Genomic DNA, 13000 nt, shown 5'->3' on the forward strand with positions numbered 1-13000 from the left:
AAATGAACACTAATGACCTGGGGGAGGGGGGGCGATATTAAGAACATCATATGTGAAGGAAGCAAAAGGTCATTAAAGACAGAAAAGCAAGAAAAAAATCAAAGTAGATATCAGAAGAGACATTGAAATTGCTCATTACTTAAAGTAGCTAAGGCAAATGGAAGAAATGATAGAGTTAATAAAGTTGAACAGATACTTTTAAAGGGCAGCTCAGGAAGACAAAGTATTAAAAATTCATCATTTTTTCACCTTATATGCTACCAAGTCCTGCCAGCCACCTCCACCCCCATCTGCCCCAACCCAAAATGGCTCTGATATCTCCCATCAGCCTCCACTACAATCCCTGTGCACAGCCACATTCTTGAACTATCCCAACAACCTCCCCACTGCTCTCCCTGCACCCACATCTGCACCCTTTCTCCAAGTACCTGCACCAGGCTCCTCACCGAAGCCCCAGTGATATACCTAATATTGCTATGACCATGTCACTGCTCCACTCAACTCCCTCCAAAGGTTCCCCGCCTTCATCAGGAAGCTGGATATCACTTCTGGAAGGCTGGTTAGCACCAGGACCTGGCTGACCTGTGCCCAGCTCCTTCTTCTTGTCCTTTCAAATGCCTGTGTCCGAGGCATTTGAAAGGGAGGACAGGCCCCAGCAATTTTCCTGGACTTTCATCCTCAGCTGTAAGTGTCCCGTGTCCTCATTTCCACTTGGTCCAGCATCATTAGGATGTGTTTGCATGTCTCTCTGAAGCAAGGATCGCATCAGCAGCCACTGACTGCCTGCCAGACCTGCACTGAGTCACTTAACCCACAAACATCTGGCCCACTTTAAGGACGAACCACTAGGGGCTCAATGAGGCTCAAAGACTTTCCCAAGGAAATCAGCTAATGAATAGAAGCACTAGAATTTGATCTCAATTCTGACGGTAGGGCCTATCAGCCTACACAGACATGCTGGAGGGCTTTTGTGTCTACACAGGAGCTAGATCTAGAAAGGACACTGAACCTTCACGGAATGAACAAGAGCAGGTCTCTGCACAGGAACCACCCTCCACACTCAGGCAGGGACTGGAACAGAACTTCCCCCGAGTGAGATGTCAAAGGTTATTGGTGGGTAACAGGGTCAGTTGCAGAAAGTGGGGGGTGGAGGGTAGAGGTGATGGGAAAACGACAAGGATCATGGAATGTTAGCTTGCAAACAGATTTTTATAATAGCTGTCAATAAGGCTTAAACCTGTAAATAACTGAACAGGCAAAAGTTGTGAGATAGATACAAGGGGGCTTCAAAAAGTTTGTGGGAAACTTCCATTCTTTTCAGATTTGTTAGGCTTTTCAGATTTGTGGTGCTTTTTCTTGCTTCTCGTTCCTTTGTTGGTCTGCTTTTGCACCTGCATGACCAGGTCCAGGGCCTTCTTGAAAGCTGGAATGACATGGTCCACTGGGGTGAGTGGTGTCCCCCAGGTCCCATACTCACTCAAGGCACAGCTGTCAACACCTGTAGTTGTTCAGGAGCCAGCAGAAACCCCGCCCACTCCCCAGCCCCGACACCCCACACCCCTTTGCAACCAGCCTCACCTTGCAGGTAATTGAGAAGCAGGTCTACAGTGGGTTCTGCTTTGTTCTCAATTTTTCCCAGGTTGTAGTCTGGCTGCTTGGCCATCTCGGGAGAACTTATCAGATTGGCCCTTGCTGTGACACAGAGGGAAAAGACCCAGCCAGTTCAGTAACTGACAGTCAACGTAGCAAGTTATTCCTGGGGTCCTGACAGGTAAGGAATGCAAATGCCTGCATAGATGCCCACATCCTGCCTCCTGATCCTCATCCAGGTCCCCAAGCTTTGCCTACATCACAAAGGTAAGAGTTGGCTTTATTTCTTGACCCTGTATGCTACCAAATCCTGCCAGCCACCCCCCTCTATCATCTGCCCCTAACGCAAAATAGCTTGGATATTTCCCGTCAGCCCCCACTACAATCCCTATGTTACAGCCACATCTCCTTTGTGAACTATCCCAACCTCTGACCCGCTCTCCCTGCAGGCACACCTGCACCCTTTCTCCAAATACCTACGCCAGGCTCCACACTGAAGCCCCAGTGATATACCTCATGCTGCCATGGTCATGTCACTGCTCTGCTCAACTCCCGCCAAAGGTTCCCTGTGCTCATCAAGAAGTAGGATGAGTTCTGGGAGGCTAGTTAGCACCAGGACCTGGCTGGCCTGTGTCCAGCTCTTTCTTCGTGTCCTTTCAAATGCCTGTGTCCCTGAGGCATTTGAAAGGGACGACAGGCCCCAGCAATGTTCCTGGACTTTCATCCTCAGCTGTAAGTGACCCATGGCCTCCTTTCCACTTGGTCCAGCATCATTAGGATGTGTGTGCATGTCTCTCTGCAGCACGGGTCACATCAGCAGCCACTGACGGCATGCCAGATCTGCACTGAGTCGCTTAACCCACAAATATCTGGCCCACTTCAGAGACGAACCACTAGAGGCTCAAATACTTTCCCAAGGAAATCAGCTAATGAATAGAAGCACTAGAATTTGATCTCAATTCTGACGGTAGGGCCTATCAGCCTACACAGACATGCTGGTGGGCTTTTGCCTCTACACAGGAGCTGGGATCTAGAAAGTACAGTGTGAACCTTCACGGAATGAAGAGCTGTTCTCTGCAAATGAATCACCCTCCAAACTCAGGCAGGGACTTGAACAGAATTTCCCCTGGCCAGGGACTGTAGGAAGTCCCATGTGGCGTGGGGATGAGTTTTTCTAGAACAGCTACATTGGGTAGAGAATTAAGACTACAGTAGGGATCAGGTGTCCCAGTGTCTGGTGGGTTACATGCTGGACTTCTAACCACAAAGCCATCAGCTGGAAACTACTGGCTGGAAAAAGATGAGGCTTCCTACTCCTGTGTAGAGTTACAGTCTGGGAAACCCCCACAGGCAGTTCTACCCTATCCATAGGGTCGCTGGGTCAGAATAGCTGCCAGTGAGTTTTCATGGGAGCGCTGCCTCTTGTCATGCCAGCATGTGTTCAAGGAGTGGTGTGGAGCACCAGGCCAGCCCCTCAGTCCCTCATTGGCAGAGCCACACCCCACCTGGGTGGTCTCCTTGAGCAACTCTACAGCCTCCTTCAACTCCCGGATCTAGCTCGTGGCTTCGGTAAAGCTGGAAATTTTCCTAAAAGCGCTTACTCAAAACCAAAACCAAACCAAAAGAACCCTACAAACCAAGCAACACACTAGGAATTTTCATTAGAACAGGGATAAAATGACTCCAGGTGGGAATACACAGTTAAAATGGAGTCGGCATAAATCTAAACATCCGACAAGCTACTTCTTCAGAGGCAGCAGAAACAGAAATATCCCTTTGGGCAATAGGCAGGAGCAGCTCCCACATTCCCCCACACTAACAGATTTGCAGAAATAATGGATCCAGTTCAATTGCCTGGATGTCTTTTACTGGCTACTTTCTCTGCATGAAAAGCAATTAATTACTGGTGGCAATTTCCTCCTGTCCCTCTTAAAGAAACCTTTCCTCCAGCTGTCTGTCCTTCACTAAGCAGCTTTCCTCCAGCTTCTTTCTACTGTTAAACACAAACAGGGTTTTTTTAAAAATTAAAGAAATAACATGCAAAAATTTTTAAGAGTGTATGTGGGAACGGGGGATCTTCAGTACTTGAGGGGTCTTGCCCTTCTTTGGAGACTTATATGCATTTCCAAAGAAAGACTGCCCTCTCTTTGGTTGAGTTCCTGCTCACTGGACCCCATCTTTGTACAGCTGGGCCTGTCTCTTTCTCCTTTTACTTGCCACCGTTGACTGGTAGCCACCAACCTGGGTCACCTCCCTTGAGGTCCCAGTCCTGGACTTACCCCCAGCAACCTGGGAATGCCAATCATATCACAATGCGCAGTGGGTGCGCTGGAATATCACTTCAACACCCTCAAGGCTGAGCGCGCTGCCCGCTGCCGCCCTCCTGGCTGGCAAGAATGAGCCAGGGCGTTTCCGGACAACCGGGTGCACCCCTCCCCCTCCCCTTCCCCGCTCCCAGAGAAGGTACCGCCTAGGGGACCAGACTGGGCAAACCTCCGGAGGAAGCCCTAACGTTTTGTGCCCCAGCTGCAGCCACTCGCTTCCTGAACAGCAGTCACTTCGTGGTGAGAGAAGCCACAGACCCGGGTCTCACCTGTGAGCAGAAGACGTTGTAGGAGTTTCAGGGAGGAGCCACCGCTGTGTGAAAGGAAACAATGGAGGGGGGGGAGACACGCAAAGAATCGAGAACCCCGACGCCCAAAGCCCCAGTCTGGGATCCTACTTTTTCCAACAGGAATTCTCCCCAGGAACCCCAACCAATCCCAAAACTGGGGGATGGAAGCAGCCCCTGGGACACACTCCCACATCTCACCACGCGAGGGGCGCTGACGGAGCGGGGGAGGGGGAAGCAGGGCGCTTGCACCCAGCCAGGCTGCTGTGTGCACCAGGGTCACCCCAAATTGGTCACCGCGCGACCCCTCACCTGGGCGTGCTGACTACACAGTACTCAGGCTGCACGAGCTTCTCTGGGCAGAGCAAGTAGGATCCGCTGTATGACCCTCACTTCCGGTTAGGACACCGCCACTTCCAGCCCATCTCAGCGTGACCCGGAATGGGAGGGGAGTAGTCATGGGTGTGATCCGGAAACACATAAGTGAAAAGTCAGGGCGGAGTTAAGGTTTCATTAAGCTGCATAGACATTCAGGAAAATAAGAATCTTACTTGATATGGCAGAGATTAATATGACATCATTCCCACCAACATTATTTGAAAGTCTCTTCTTCATTACAGTGACCATACAGGAAGGGATTGCGATGAATTGGAAATAAAAAAATATGGAGGTCTTAGTGGGGGAAAAAAACCGCACACACTCAGATTCTTATCCTGACAAACGGTTAGATTATTATCAGATGTATGATCAAAGTCACATACCTGATAGACAGCACTGACTGAGCTAAAGGCACCAACTTCCCTATGGGACACTGAATATCCACATGGTAAAAGGTGTGCTCAGGGCCACATAAAAGAATAAGCAATATACTTCTACCACCGCAACACATTTTAATGTTACACAAAACAAACTGAATATTTTCTTTTTTTCTTTTTAAACATTTTATTAGGGACTCATACAACACTTATCACAATCCATACATCAATTGTGTAAGCACATCTGTACATTCTTTGCCCTCATCATTTTCAAAGCATTTGCTCTCCACTTAAGCCCTTTGCATCAGGTCTTCTTAATTTCCCCTCCCTCTACTCTCCCCCGTCCCTCATGAACCCTCGATAATTTAAAATTATTATTTTGTCATATCTTGCCCTGTCCGAAGTCTCCCTTTACCCCCTTTTCTGTTATCCAAACTAAATATTTTTTTCATCTCTTAAGATACTGAAGTACACTTTAACTTCCATTTGGTGCTTATGCATGTGTGAGACTGAGAAAAAAAACCACTACATCACCGGTCTAATTTTGGACTGTTGTTTATAAGGACACTTCCTGCTATGGTAAAGATGAAACAGTATGTTCTATAAAATGGAAAAACACAAAAGCCTAAGGAGCAATTACTCTGCTCTCTATGGTTCTATGAGTCTAGAATTCATATGACAGGTCTGACTTTATTGTTCTTTTAAGTATATGTTCTTATTCATATACGTAAAACCTTAGTGTATTTGTGTATTTGAAAACTGGAGGTAAATACAATAGTAACATCACATTAAAACTTGTGCTTGGTAAAGTAGAGGGGCAGCAAACAAGAAGAAAACTTTTTAGATTGACAAAGGCTGAAACAACGGGCTCAAATATACGAACAATTATGAAGATGGCATAGGACAGACCAGTGTTTCTTCCTGTGGTACACAGGGTCACTATGATTTAGAACTCACTTAATGACACCAAACAATAACAACTTCCATTGTACACTGGCTCTAAGTATAATAAGTACTAAAATGTTAGAGTATTTCTTATAAAAATAAGCATGAATGTAATAATCATTCAGAACAGTTGTTGAAACCATACAATCATGGTTTTAAAATATATAACTGCAATATTAATCATGAGTTAAGGACAATATTGAACAACTGTAGATCTGCATGAGAACTTTATTTTTTAATTTTTAATTTAATACACAATTTTACAACTGCAGAGAATGTGGGGTAAAAGCATTTAAAAATACACTCTACAACGGGATATATTATACTGGTGTTTTAACAACACAGTAACAAATTTGATGATTTCATGACTAATTAATCGAGGAGAATGATTACATCATAAAACCTAAGAGTTTATGTACAGATTTGTGGAAATGGGATGGATTGAGTTAGAGAGCACCTTGAGTTAGTATTTCACCTTGACTGAGTAGGATTATTACCAGGGATGCAGGGAAGTTTCAACATTAGAAAAAACATTAATGTAACCGACTACATAAACAGGAAAAAGAATAAGAACCCTCTGATGATGTTAATAGATGCAGACAAGATATATGACAATATCCAATACCCATTCCTGATAAAAACACTCAATAATATGGAAAGGGAAGGGAGAGAGCTCAACATAACAAATGTATTAAAGGAAACACTGTTGGTGAAGGACAATGAGATGACTGGAACTTGCTGGAAGTAAGACAGTTACACACACAGAAAGGTTTCATCAAAAGAGTAATACAGAACCCACAGATGGGGGGGAATATGTCTTTAGCAATGAGGAGATGGAGACAGAGGGGGAGGGGAAAAGGAGGAGCAGAAGACAACAGTGGCATTTTCAGGAATCTCTAATCTAGATGCTCACCTGAGCATGCACCTGGGAAAAGGAGGCTGGAGTCTGGGTGGTCTAGCATAGGGAGCAGAGCCTGAAATCAGTGTCTGAGGATGAAGTGTTGTAAAGGGTCTTTCCGTTGTGGCTCTTGAGTCTACAAGGCTTAGGCCTCTTTGACTTGCCTGATTGGAGGCGTTCATGAGAAAGTCATATGGTGCCAGGAGAGGCATGGTCAAGTGGAGCAGATGGCATAAGGTGCTGTCAGGTATGTCTCTGTAATCCATGCAATGGAAATGTCTCCTGGGGATATTCCCAGTTGAGATGCCTGCTCTCCACCAACCACTTTCTGTCAGCTTACCTTTCTGTCATGGCTTGTGTGTTGTTGTGTTTCAAATGCAGGCAGGGTCACCCAAAATGAACAGATTTCAGCAGGGCCTCCAGACTATGCAACTAAGAATGAATCAGTTGCCACTCCAGGTGCTGAAGCTCACCTCTCGGCCCCTCCCTCCCTATCTCTTCCAGGTCACACCCCTTAGGACAGACTCCCACCCACCCCCTACCTAGCTGATGCAATTTCATATTGAACCTACTTCCTCTGACTGAGAAAGTTCAGAGGGAGCTTCCCACAAGGGTAGGTGTGTCTCTATGTTTCTATGTGGATTCCATGAGTGGAGACCCCTGCAGGGTGATGTCCCCAGCTGTGTCTTGGTTCCTGAGGATGTTACAATTCCCGCACCCTGTAGGCCCCTGTTCCAGGATGCCACGATCCCCTGGGGCGTTTCCATTTAAATCCTGTCTGAGCTGGGTACAGGTCTCTGAGCATTCACGCATGGGAATACTCTGTCTCCTTTATCCTGCCCAGAACCCCTCATGCACCCTCACTCCTCAAGCCAGAAAGGCCCGATTGGGGGTAGTTTCTTGTCTGGTGTCGTTCCCTCCATGTCAGGTGCCAGGCATGAGAGCAAGGGAACCCAGAGTGGCCTTTACCAAAAGGAGCGGCCAGCCTTGCAGTCATCAGGCCACCCCATGATGACTGCGGTCTGTATTAGAGTTTAACTTCCCAGCACCTTGCTTTGCAAAAGGGTGCCATAGCAGTCACAGCCCCAAACCAGGCACAGTTTAAGTCCTCACATAGAGTAAACCTCCACTGAGTGCTTTCTGCCCAGGAAGCAAGGCTGTAGGTAATCTTGCCCTCAGGCAGAGGGCTTGGGAGAGTGGATTACCTTCACCTCTCCAGGCAGCCCAGGGAGGGGCAGTGTCTCTTGGATGTTTGCCTGCATGTGTGTCCTTGATGGAGGTCACCAAACGCTATAGGGGTCTCCTAGACAGGAGCCATGTCCTATCAGCCTTGCCCTAACTGCATTGGTCAGGAGGCCCTGGACCCATCTTGTAAGCCCACTATCTAAGGATGTTTGTGATGTATTCATTGACCACCAATCATGCTTTCGTGGCAGTTTCATTTGCCCTGCCCCACCCCTACAAACTCTTTAATTCACATCTCAAATGTGAACCTGGGAAGCCATTTCCACCTCCTGTTGGTGGCATCCCTCATCCAGATAGATGATTTGTTTGTGTCTTTATTTTGTCTTTCTCTCTTAAGATTTAACTAATATTATCTTTGAACTATATTTAAAATGGGGTCTCCTTTTTACTCTAAAACAGATCTTGGCTGTGTGTGCTTCCTTAGTCATTTCTGCCCATCGGAAACTAGCTTGTGCTCTGTTTCAGACTGCAAAAGGTACTCCAATCTCAAAAAGAATTTAAGGAGAACACTTATTAATGATCAGCAATAATTTGGTGGAGGATTTAATCTATGGGGATACCCTTCAAATGGACTTTAGGCATGCACTGCCTTCCACAGCCCTTTACTAATTTGAGGTTCTGACTTAAATCTCTACTACAGCTCCTGGGTTTTATCTCTGCTGATGCTGTACCTTTCCACTTGGAGTGTGAAGAGCACCTCAGCTCAGAGATTGGTTGTGTTAATGGCTCATCTCTCTTTATCACCGCGCTCTTCCACCCATGCCACCACCCCCCTTCTCTTCCCTCGTGACTTATAGAGCATTGCTGGCCCAGATTTAATGTCCACTCATTTTATTAATAGGGAATTTTGGTTTCCTTTATCATCCTTTTGATTTGCAGAATCCAGCAAATATTTTATTTGTTTTCAGGTCCCTTCGTGTATCAGTCTGGAGAAAGAATAACTTTTCTTCAACTGTAAAGAGGTTCAGTTTTGAAAATCTAGGAAGCAGTTCTATCCTGCCCTATAAGGTCACTATCAGTCAGAATTGACTCGATGGCAGTGAGTTTTGGTTTTGTGCATTAATATTATCTTTCAGTGACACATGCCTTCAAGGTAAGCAGTTTTTTGGTTGTTTTGAGTTATTTTCACAGTGACATAGTATTTAAAGCATTCCTTTATCAGTTCTCCTAGTGGATACAATGTTTCATAGAACCCAATTCTAATTATGCAAATTCATTTAATCCTTTCGATTGATTTCGTTTGTTAGCTGTTTCTTCTTCAATTTGTTTGATTTGACTGTGTAAGAACTGTGTCCTACTAAGGTTAGCTCCTCATTTTTAAAAAGTGGGACACAATTATTCCTAATACAAAGTAACACTCAGATATATAATTCTTATATAGAGTAAGATATCATATTATTTAAAATAAAGTTACCATTTTCTATCTCCCACTGCATGGGAATACTTAATTTTTCTAACCTTTTATCCAAGTATTCTTGATAAAAGGCTTGCTTTCTTCACTGCTTTATTGTTCTCAGGTGCACTCTGTGATGCCATAGGACCTTAAACTCTTCCTTGTGGTTTCTAGGCTACAATTAATATGTGACCAGATTGCCACATCGTGGGATACAACTGCTTACATTTCGTGGTGCTGCCATACATTTACTGTAGCAGTAGGACTACTTCACTAAGTAATTTAGATATGCCAAATTCTCAGTAGGCTTACATGTTTTTCACTATGGGCATGATGATTCTTAATGAAAATTGTTTTTGTGTTTCTGATTTAGTCATGTTTTCAACATAAAGCCAATGTGTGTCCATAGACATGAATATGCTTTCATCATGTTTGTTTTCCCTTTGGTTAGGTGTCATGTCATGTTAATTCCATCTCATGGCAACCTCGTGTGTTATAGAGCAGAACAATACCATAGCGTTTCTGGAGTATCATTTGGGGAAACAGATCTCCAGTCCTGTCTTCCACAGCAATGCAGGCTGAATTTAACCCATCAACTCTCAGTGGAACAGTCTGGTTCAAGCTGTTTGTGCCACCTACAAACCTTCATTGTCCTTAACCCCAAAAAGCAAACTCACTGCCACAATGTCAATTCTCACTCATAGTGTTCCTATGGAGGTTTCTGAGATTCAAAATCTGTACAGGATCCACCAGCCTCGTTTTTCTTTTAAAGATCTGCTGGTGGAGTTTAACTGACAGCCTTGAGGGTAGCAAATGAAGCCAGGATTCTCCCCCACCCCTAGAAATTAACCCAGCCAAACATATGCCATCAAACCCACACCAACTCCTGCAGACTCCATGTGTGTCAGAGCTCCGGGATGTTGCAGAGGAGTTTCGGTGGCTGGTTTCTCAAAGTTCATCACCCAGGCTTTCTTCCAGGAGACCCTGATTAGACAGAAAGTTTGAATCTCTCCATGAACACCTATCCATGGTAACCATTATAATGCTCAAGGACATCAAAAACTAAGCCAGGCACACATTCGTGCACGTGCACACATGCCAGAACCTATGGGACCTGGCATTCTTTCAAAGAAGGAAAACTCAAAACTATATAATGAGGTTGGATTTTTAACTATAACATGAGAAACCACCTTTTGGAATAGGCAAAATTCGCAGGACCCAGAAAAATTAAGCCATTTTGTTAATTTTCAGCTCTCACTAGTTTCTATGTGAATTGTACAGATAGATATACTGTAACCTAACTGGTCTCTTTACCATAGCTAGAGAATATAATTAATACCAATTTTAATAGATCTTCAAGAAAGATACTCTATGTAAATTTCTTAATATTCTTTCTGAGTTTTTATGGAAGATGAACAAGTTTCTTAAAGATTTTTAAGATGTATAATTGAGGAATTATAAAAGATTTATTGCATTATTCTGTTTAACATAATAATACTACACTCTTTACCATTATCTATTAGGGACAGAAATGCAGAGGCTTCAAAAGGATCATGGCTAATTTCACTATCTTTATTCCATTTTTCCATGATCTTTTTGAAACCCATTTTTCCATGATCTTTTTGAAACCCATTGATGGCATGAAAGATTAGCTACCTATGAGCTCCTTGTATTTAAATTAGATAATAATTTCATAATTAGCAATCATTTGGCCCACCATTTGATTCTGTATGGTGACCATTGTGGTTTCAGAGTAAATCTATACTCCGTAAGATTTTTAATGGATAACTTCCGAAGGTATTTTCTCCTGGAACAAACTCTTTTGGTCTGTCTCTTAGTTAATCCCATCACATCCTTCAAATCACAGTCTTCAATGAATTCAATTAATTTGACTATTGAGGGCATAGGGTGAAAGCCACCACTAAACAAAATGGTCCCATAGGCAGGTACATAGAATGAGTTCACAGTAGCAATGAACTGAGAGTGTACCTACCTATGTGTACCTACCCCCTGTTTTGAGGACCGATGTTTGGTCTGGGTCCTAACTAGATCAATTAATTAGAGACATTGAAAAGAATACCTTTCTTATTCTTAGCTGCCATCTAGTTTTCTCCAGTTTATAAGAACAGGATGTACCCATGGAAATGTAGTGGGTTATGTGTTGGATTGCTAACCACACATTCAGTAATTCAAAACCATTAACTGGTGATGCTTTCTAGTCCCTTAAAGAGTTGCAGTTTCAGAAACACACAGGGCCTTTTGTACTCTGCCCTGTAGAGACTTTATAAGTCAGAATTGACTCAATGAGAGTTGGTTTTTTTTTTTAATGGGCAACAGAACAAAACCATGCCCTGTGACCTCAGTATTCTGAGTTCAATATGGTCACCTTTTTTCTTGGGGATTGGAATGGTGACTTTGGGCTCTTCACATATTGGTCATAAACCTGAAAGTCCTCATTTGCATTTCTTCTAACTATTGCCCCTTTTGTTTTACTTTTTTACTAGTGTTTCTTCATGATCCATTTATTTTTCCAGTGTGGGGATTCCCATGTGTACTTATTGCTAATGAGCTTTTCATTTCATGTATATAGAATATTCATATACAAACATGTATGAAACACTTTATTTTGCCACCTTCCATGAATCAGATGCAAATGCCTTAAAAGTTTACTGAAAATGTGCTGTGATTCCTGGTTTTGCCTGTCTACCTACCTTAGTTCCTTACATTTAGGTAAAGTCTGAGAGAGCAGACAGTTCCACATACATAATTAGCAATGTGAGTTTCTTGATGGGTTAGATTTGGGTTCAGTGTAGGGTTGTAGAGTGCTAGAGTCAGAGTCTGTATTTGTGATTGGAATCTAGGTCATGGGATTAATGTGCCCGGTTCAAGAACAACAGTCAATGGATAGAACTAGAATTTAAGTGTCATGAGTGGAGAGTCAGATGTTGGTGGACGGATTAAAGGGCTTTATGTTTAGAATGTGTCGTGCCTACCAGTTTATGTTTGGAGTTGCTTAGGGGCTTATGTGTTATGGTATAAAGATATAGAGCTATGGTTTAAACAGTATAGTTTTGGAAGGTGGTTTCTGATATTGAGACATTTTGTCATAAAGTTAACATTAAAGTTATAGAATATATTCAAAATTGTGTTCCTGATTCAAGCAATTGGGATAATTGAATTAGGTTAATTTGAGTGTGTATGGCAGGGGTCTTCAAACTTTTTATGCAGGGGGACAGTTCACTGTCCCTCAGGCCGTTGGAGGTCCAGACTGTAGTTTTTTTAAAAAACTATGAACAAATGCATATGCACACTGGACGGGTCGGCTGCTAAGCAGGACAGACAGCGGCAGCAAAAACAACTGGTGGGACTGATAAATATCCTTGGCAGGCCGCATGTGGCCCGCGGGCCTGGTTTGAGGATCCCTGGTGTATGCTGTTAGCATTTCTTAAGGAAAACCTTATTTTTTCCACTGGGCTGTGGGTATCACGGAATGCTCAGGGTGCAAATAGACATTGTGGATGTAAAGAGCTTTTCAGGTGGTTAGGCGTTCAGTGTTTTAGGAT

The 13000-nt window shown here is 43.8% G+C and overlaps 1 long non-coding RNA gene across 1 annotated transcript; it reads right to left on the reverse strand.

The window, feature by feature from the left end:
* Positions 1 to 581: 581 nt before the first annotated feature.
* LOC142427900 (uncharacterized) lies at positions 582 to 4633 on the reverse strand. The gene is made up of 4 exons (XR_012780110.1): positions 4514 to 4633; positions 4184 to 4227; positions 1579 to 1692; positions 582 to 1423 (listed from the first exon to the last, which is right to left on the reverse strand). It is a non-coding gene; the product is annotated as an uncharacterized LOC142427900 (long non-coding RNA).
* Positions 4634 to 13000: the final 8367 nt, after the last annotated feature.

The sequence above is a fragment of the Tenrec ecaudatus genome, chromosome 15 (genome assembly GCF_050624435.1).
Source record: "Tenrec ecaudatus isolate mTenEca1 chromosome 15, mTenEca1.hap1, whole genome shotgun sequence".
Classification (NCBI taxonomy): Eukaryota; Metazoa; Chordata; class Mammalia; order Afrosoricida; family Tenrecidae; genus Tenrec; species Tenrec ecaudatus.